Consider the following 8,476-nt stretch of genomic DNA (forward strand, 5'->3'; position numbering starts at 1 on the left):
CCTCAGTTTTCCCCTTTGCAGTGTCTTTTAAATTTGAGTTTGCATCTCCAGACATCGCCGCGCACCTCTGCGGAATTCAGTTTTCAGGACCATGGCTTGTTGTGTAGGCAGAGATGCAGGCACAGCGAGGAGCTTCTTGTTACACCAATACTCCATCGTGTGTATTTGACAGAATCCCATTAACCCACAACGACTTAACCTGCAGTGCAACATGGCCAACCCTTTGCAGACAGGCAGATGCTTCTCAACGGTAAGGTGATCTGTGCTCTTATTTCATGAATGCCATGACTTCCTCACAAAACAAGTGATACATGTTACCATACCTTGGTTGTGTGCCGTGGTTTGCCCCCAGCGGCACTGAAGCCATCCCCAGGTACCTACCTGCCACATCCCAACGGCTCAAGGAAGGCCAAAGCGCCGCCACAAGTTAATGGAAATACATCTCACTTGTGGTCATGATATAATAGGGGCTGGTGATGTGAGCACTGGAAATGCGGGTGCATTCTTTGCTATTCTTTTACGGCACTGAGCGTGGAGTCCTTCACATGCTACCCACCCCAATACCAAACACCTGCAATGTGCCGCAGTCCCGCTCTGTCACGACCAACCCATCTAGTTAAATGGACAGAAATCCTCCTGCTGAGACCCCCTCCCTGACCCCAAGGCACCAACAGTAGGAGCTTGCCAGGTACTCACACGTCGCAGTAAAACGCAGGAGGGGGCCAGGCAGCGGCGGCCATCTTGGGACCTGCAACAGTGGGAGCAGAGGTGTTACTGCGGCCCTGCAAGCATCTCCATCAGGCACCAGACCCGCAACCACCCCCAATGTCACCTTGTTTTAACAGGGTGAGGCACATAGCAAATCAGGAGGCGCACGCCGAGCATTTTAACATTAGAACCATCGAGAAGAAGGAGCTGAAGCAACACCTGCAATGCGCATCCATGAGTAACCACTCCCTTCATGCTAGAGCTTCAGGGGAACAAAAATGAAATAAGAAAGCTTTAAAGCAGGTATTTCACACCTTGGTGAGGTGCCTGGCTAGGAAGGAGGGCAGCATTCACAAGGTGACGCTGGTAATCTAAGGGCTCCTCCAACACCCCATTTCTCCTCAAGCAGGAGGAGTTCCTGGTTTGTCAGAGAAGTGCTGCACAGAGCTCAGTAACGGCAGTGCTACGCACGCATCTATCGCTGTACCACAGGAGGAAGGACTGTTACAAGCAAGCATCCCCACCTCTGCTTTTTTTCTTTCCCTTGACTTTCCAGCCGCCGGCTTTGCTCGGAAGCACCTCGATGAAGCAGCGCAGCCCGACGCCGCCCGCACCGCGATGGCTCCGGGCGCGGCGTGCGCGGGGCTCTGCGTGCCACCTCCCGGGGCTGCCGCACCGCAGCCATCGCCGCAGGAGGTGGGCGCATGCCGCACGCCCACGGCCACGCCGCCGCGCTTCTGGAACCTTCCCACGATGCAGCGCCCCGAGACGCGCCGTGCCCCGCGACGGATGGGGCTCCGTGGGCAGCGCGGGCATCCCGCGGCCGTCACAGCGGAGCGAGAGCCGGGCGAGCGGCGAGGCGTGCTCCGCTCCGCACCTCGCAGGGCTGGGAGCGGCGGATGCGATGCTCGCTGAAGTTGGGGGTCGTAACTTAAGAAATAACACTCAGAGAGGAGCCACCGCGGAACCCGGCGGCCGGGGCACCTCCGCAGCGCCCGCCCCTCCCGCAGCGCGGTGTGGCTGCCCGGCTGCCCCCCGCCCCGAGCCGCCCCCCTCCCCCCTCGGCACCTCCGCCACTTGCGGAAACTTTTCCCCCATCCGTAGCGCGATGATCACCGGACCCGGGGCGTGGTGGTAGTGGGGGGGAAGAAGCGGGGCCGCCCGCAACAGGTCCGCACCCCGCGGCGTATGGGGGGGGTCCGCGCGCACTCACCCGGAGGGCCCCGCTGCGGCTCGCCCACCTGCGGGGCCGGGCGCGGCTCGGCGGCGAGCGGCGGCCTCCCCTGCTGCAGGAGGCAGGCAGGGGCGGGGGCGGCGGGGCCGTATATACCGGGCACCCCCCGCCCCCGCGGGAGGGGAGGGGATGCGGGGCGGGGGGGGGCGGCGCGGTGCGGTGCGCGCGCACGGCGGTCAGGTGACGGGGCAGCGCTGCCACTGCGGAGCCGGGCGGGACCGAGCCCCGAGTCCCCCCCCTCCCTGCGCAAAATGGTGTCCGTAGGGCTGAGCTGGGGGCAGGTGGGGCGGGAGGGGGCCGGGAGCATCCTCTCTTCCCCCCCATCCCCATAGCTAAAAGCCGGTGATGGGGGTTGCGGTGCGCACGCCCCGTGATGGAATGAGATGAATTAAAAGATTGACCGGCCGTGCTCTCTCTGCTCCTTAGGTTGCTGGAGCTCAGTGCCCGGAGGGGGTCTCGGGCCGCTGTGCCCCTCGGGCTCTGTGCTCCTCTTTTGGGGCTGCTGCCCTTCTGGAGAGGGGGTAAGGGGGCACACGCTGCGGCCAGATCACCGCCTGCCAGCAGAAATCGGTGCGCTCGTGCGAGCCCCGAACTCCCCTGTGGGCGCTTTCAATCTTCATTCCGCGGCTGCAGCCTTTCTGCCCGTGTGTCGGCTGTCACACGGGTGCCTGAGGCTCGCGTTGGAGTGAGGCTTTTCCCCTGACCTCGCAGGTTCCCCTTCCCGCGGTCCCCGACCGTGCTTCTCCCCGCAATCCTTAAACTACAGTCCCGTAGCTTATTGCCATCCCTAAGCTGGGTTTTTCCTGCTAGAAATTTCTCACGGGAGCGCGTCTCCCTGACATGATCCACTTACTGCCTTTTCCTTGTCAAGTGCGGGCTTGTTTTCCAATAGAAATAAAAGCAAAGAGCTAATTCTGCAATCCTGAGGCAGGCAGCGCTCGCGCTGAAATCAAGGGGAGGCTTGTCTCGGTGCACAGATTGCAGATTCGGCATCAAAATCGTTGTAATAAAACACTGTCACAGGAGCAGCGTCTCCCACTTTGAAAATAAACATCTCTGCTCCAGTGAGGTGTTTGTGCAGCAACAGGAGGCTATCGATTTGGGAGAGCACTCGGAGGCATGGGCACTCCCAGCCCTTGGTGCTATGGAGAGAGACGCTTGCTGCTGGCAAAAGTGCAGAGGCAAACATCTGTCTGCAGTGGGGACCCTGGGGCTGGTGGCCTAAAGGATGCTGGGGAATAAGGGCTGCATCCCTGCCATTGCTGACCTGGGGGATCCTTACAAGAGGGAGGACAGAATTGTTGGTAACAGTGGTAAAATGCGAACAAATCTATGCTACAGGGCAGAGTGTGTGTGTGGGAGAGAGGAAGCGTGAGGCAGAGGAAGGTTTACCACCTTGTTTATGTACATTTCCAGGATTTCTGTAGTCATGCAATCATCCCATTATACTCATGGCATAAGAATACTTGCCGTTATTTTTGAACAAAAGCTTCCAAGCGCTTAAATGACATAAAACAGAAAATTGAGTCTTTAAACAGTGCTAGAAAGTGTTTCCAAAGAATGTGATTCTAATCCCAGTAAATACCAAAGCTGTGAAAAACATGAGGAGTTGATTACTTTGTGTCTTGTAACTTATGGTTCATAAAGAAGTACTCTTTGCCTGACAGAGATGACTTTTAGGAGTTGAGTTGCTGACTTCAGTGGGAGAGGGTCTGAGCCACAACTACCTTAATCCTATAGGAGATGGTGAAGTCCTTCTCATTGCATCTGCCCTAAAAGTCTCCTTACAAGGCAAGGAAAGAGTTACGGGTGCCTTAATAAGTAATGGTCACACAGAACCAACCTTTTCTCCCCTCACCAGAGAACATCTCTACCACAACAAAATTAGCTCAACTTGAGCCCATGAACATTTTGTTTCCCCGAGGGGAATGCGAGCACGGTATTTCCTCAATTGCGCAAACAAATTTTGACGCAAAGGAAGCTGAAACAACACATCACTCAGAGAAAATCTAAGGCGCTCAGCCTTTAATCTGTTTAACATAAATAGCTGCCATAACTGCTGTGAATGGGGCAGTTCATCAGCGGCCCCAGGATGGAGGCTTGGAAGTCATGGTATGAAATCTATTCATCTTGCATCCCACATCCTGAAAAATGGCAATATACGTGTCTGGTGATCTGAGATGTGCCGATAAGACACGGCTCTGTTAGTGCCATTTATGTGGGGAGCAGCTCGCTGATCAAGTGTCAAATATGGTTTAAGGGTATTTGGAGGGCACAAAACAAGTCACATGGTGCTGGGTCTGTACACCAGTGTCCAGCATCTCCCAAGGGCTCAGGGGAAAAGGACCGAAGGGACCATGACTTCTCCCACCTGCCTTTCAACATTCAGTCTAAGTTTGGTCTAAGAACTTTCAACTTTTGTTCTAAGACATAGAGCACTCCTCCAGCTTTCCCATGATGTACAGTGCTCACTATACGAAAGAGTCTTTTTAAGCTCCACAAAGCAGATCCCTCACTGAAACTAGGGCAGTGGGCAGCCTGCATAACACACAGCAGGGCTTGAGAGCTCCTGGTGTCATAAAATGCAGTGCAAGCTGGCAATGTTTGCATCTAAATTGAATGCTCTGAACATTTTGGAATTGCTCATAAACAACAGGTTCCAGTAAAGATGTGAGTAATGCCATTAGTCATTGCAATTGGACCTTTTGCATCTCCATGGACATTGGAGGCAAAGTTCCCATTGACTTCAGCAGGAATAGGTTGGATTTCTGATAGATTTACTGTCCTTACCTCAGGTGTTGAAAACTTCAGGGTCCATCAGAATACCACGTTGTGTGATTGTTCTCATATTAATAGCAGGACAGAAAACCATCTTGGAACACTAAGAAGCTGATGCGAGACTGTTAATAAAAGAGTGCATTAAATGATGATGCCTCTTTTGAAAGTAAATTCAAAGGCATCTGGGGCCATTACCTTTCATATCCTGGCAATTGGGGAAATTAACCTTTAGCTCTTCTCCGTTGACCTCTTTTTTCTCTGTTTCTGTCATTCATTCTTGTTTCCTAATGACTGGAAAAGATAGATGAGTTTTGTGATATATGCTTTCTTAGATACACTCTGCCTCCTTCCCATACCTTCCCAAGTGCTGCAGTGCTCGTGTTTGCTCAGTTTTTGGTACAGTTGCAGCATCACCCAGATTTACTTCCACCTCATCCTTTTCAATACCCCAAATAAACCGTTTACACTTCATTTATTTCAAATCCCATGCTATTTGAGTGGGCAAGTTGGCGATGGGTTGACAGTTGGACCAGGTGCTCTCGGAGGTCTCTTCCAACCTTGGTGATTTTATGATTTGATGATTTCATTGGGCCTTTCTGAGGTATAAATCTGACACCCATCTTCTGCTGTCACCTGGAGGAAGGTAAAGCCCTGGAGGTGCTGGAAGCAGTGGGTGGTCACTGCTCTCAGGAGAGGTCGGACCTTTTGGATTTGTATGGGGTGATGGTACACAGGTAGGACACAGAGGTAGAAAACTCGACACTAGGAGAAAGGCACCTGTAACAGCTGTACCCAATGGATGGGGACCGTGTTCCTCTGCTGATCTCAAGGAGGACATCAGATCAGCGAGTTTCAAAGGATATGAAAAAACCACTGCTAAACACAGGAAAGGTGGCTATAAAGCCAGCAGACAGTGATCACAGCTCTTTTCAGGGCAACGACAATCATTTACAAAATTCCTGACGTTCCACTAATAGGCAAAACTGGCTTTATCAGGACAAGACCCAAGAGAGCAAGAAGTGGCCTTTAATCCTGAAAAACGGAAACTCTGCCTGAGCTGCCTTTGCCTGCAGAGAAAGCGAAAGCCCTGAGTCATCACGCTGACTCGCAGGCTGCCGGCTGCAAACCAGGCACTGAATTCCCACCTATGTTCACTGCACATATTGCAGATGAAATGCTGCTGACACAGTTGTGTTTCACCACGTGCCAAAATGGGTGATTCTCCTACGGTTTTCTTTTCCGTGGGGGCTTCCCCTCTCTGCCTTGGGTTGTGCCTGCGTGTATGTTGTACGCCGAGAGCAAAGTCTGGCAGAGCTTGTTCTCACATTGTTGCGTTCAGGGAGCACTTGGTGACTTGCTCTTAGCCAAAATGTTTCTTTCTTTGTTTGTTTGATTATGTTTAAAGACATTTTCCTTGCAGAAGCTGAAGATGGGTTGAGTTCCAGGTCTCATCCTCTCGTGAGGTGTGTCTGGGCCACTCCAAAGCACTGCTGGGTGCTCCCAGAACCTTTGTTATGGTCACACCAAACCCCTCAGCATTTCTGCAGCCACTCACAAGGCTTTGTTCTGCTCTGGCTTTTGCTTTGCTCCTCTGGCCATCCCTCCTCAGGTCACAGCCACACACGTGCAGGGCAATGCTTGCCCTGTCCCTGGGCTGCTGCTTCCTGTGAGCAGGAGCGCTCAAGGGACAGCGTGTCACTGAGCAGTAATAGAAATAAATGCAGGCAGAGCCCCCTCCTGTTGCCCACAGAGGCTATTTTTGGAGGAACTATTTTAAGGGTTGTTCTGGCGTTCCACATCCTGACATTTCAGCACTTTTACCTCACCTACTGTCTGCACTAATGGGTTTTCAGCGACAGATCATCCCTATCAACCCACTGCAGTGATCCTTTATGCCCTATCTGCGCTATACACACCGTGTCAGCAGCACCTTTTATTTATAAAACAATAACTCCAGGAATAAAGGGACATTCCCGCCCTCCCACTGTCCCCAGAGCCTTGGAACTTCTGCATCCTTTTAGTATTCACTGCGTGATGCCTGCGTCAAGCAAAACACACTTTGTGCAGAAACTGGTTAATAAATAAAATTGAAAGGTGCTCCAGAGTGACCCACAAGGCAGGGCTAATCTCCTATTCTGCTCATCATGCTTTCTCACTTTACTTCTGATGTTTACAGATATTTTTTTTCTTCATCTGTTTGCACAGGGAAGAGATGCTGACGTTGCCCTCTTCATGAATAAATCTCTTCTCAGCATGTTGGCCAGCACAATAAGAAATTATCAAACAAATTAGAGCCTGAACCTGCAACCTTTTCTCATGAAAGCAAACCTATCCCTGGGCCAGCCCACGGCCTGCAGGAGGCTTTCTCCATAGCAAGAGCCACTCACGTGTGCTGCACGTACAAGGACTGGGGAGTTTTGTGCTGCAGAACTTGACTGCCAGCCAAGGCTGGATGCAGCTCAGCAAAGGGAATCAAGGTGGATGTCAGGGACCAGTTTCAATTTCCTTTTCTTCTGCCACCTGGCACAGGCATTTGTTGGAGAGGCCAGAGGTTGCTGTAACTTGTACCGCGGCTTAAGGTCCTTGTGGAAAGACATGCTTCCAAATTCTGTGTGTGTGAGATGCCTTGCCTGCAACACACAGATGGTTTGGGGCACTTATCCACGTATGGCCCATATTGCCATGTCTACCATGTGCTAAGCGTCCCTCTTCCCTCTTGTGTCCAGTGGGGAAGTGGTCGGGTGCTGGGGTACTTGCACAATACAGGTTACTTATGTCCTACGTCCTCACCAGCTCAGCTGGACACGGGTGCCCTGGGCCCTTCCCCAGGCAGGAGAAATGCCTTCCCCAGAGTTTCAGTCTGAAGAGCACCTCATGCCCCAACTCTGAAGGACCTTTGGCTGTGGCAAGGGATGGCTTCATCATCTTCTGCTTTTTGGGAGCCAGAAAATTCTGCTCCCAGAGATGGTTCCCAGGATTGTAGACCTATTTGGCCATGCTTGCCCTGCTGGAGCAGCAACCAAACTTGTGGATTCTGGTGCCCAAAATTAGAAGTAAAAGGATAGAAAATACATATACTAGGAACTGTTTTTTGTAAATGGCTGAAGTGTATTGTGTGCAATAATAGAGAATTAAAAATTAATAACACTAACTCAGGCTCTCAGCAGTCCTGGTTCCCACTGTGCTGAAAATGGTTTCAATGTAAGTCTTTCATGTGCTGGAGCCAACCAGATAAGCAAAACTCTTCTTGGTATCTCCCTCTACTCAAGCTAGAATAGTCAATAAAGCCTTTGTGTTGTGCCTGGAGAAGAAATGACCAAAACAACAATATCTCGAGCCAAGAAAAACCTTGCAAGGGTAAAGATGATAGGATTTCAACTAAACAGCAGAAGTATGCTTCGGTATGAATAACTTCATAGGCCCATGCACGCAGCCCATGTCTGTCAAGTGCACCCAGCAACAGTGAGCAGTGTGCAGACACTCACTTTGCATGGCTTCTTGGTTACTAGGGTTTGAAGGTTAACCACATAAACACCAGCAACAGTCCCACAAAATGGTGCCAGTTTTACAGCTAGGGATGTAAGGCAGAACGTACAGAAGAAAAAAGGAAACAAAACCCACTGAGTGATAATTTAAACAGTCGCAGCTGATGGATGCACGTTGGAACGGAGGCTAATTAAAGAATTATTTATGCAAATATCCAAAATGTAAACAAAGAGAAGTCCCCTCTGGATGCACAAGCCAAATGCTTTTCAC

The 8,476-nt window shown here is 51.5% G+C and overlaps 1 long non-coding RNA gene across 4 annotated transcripts in view; it reads right to left on the minus strand.

Annotated features, from left to right (window-relative positions):
- The window catches only part of LOC140248618 (uncharacterized), a 57,173-nt gene extending 55,176 nt beyond the window's left edge, over positions 1-1,997 (minus strand). For 3 of the 4 annotated variants that reach the window (XR_011902864.1, XR_011902862.1, XR_011902861.1), the window contains exons 1-2: positions 1,922-1,997; positions 697-748 (exon numbers count right to left, since the gene is read on the minus strand). This is a non-coding gene — a long non-coding RNA (uncharacterized lncRNA). Of the gene's footprint in view, positions 1-696; positions 749-832; positions 971-1,921 lie in introns of all 4 variants that reach the window. The other variant, XR_011902863.1, reaches the window with a different exon arrangement.
- Between the last annotated feature and the right edge of the window lie 6,479 nt (positions 1,998-8,476).

This window comes from Excalfactoria chinensis, chromosome 2 (genome assembly GCF_039878825.1).
Source record: "Excalfactoria chinensis isolate bCotChi1 chromosome 2, bCotChi1.hap2, whole genome shotgun sequence".
Lineage (NCBI taxonomy): Eukaryota > Metazoa > Chordata > Aves > Galliformes > Phasianidae > Excalfactoria > Excalfactoria chinensis.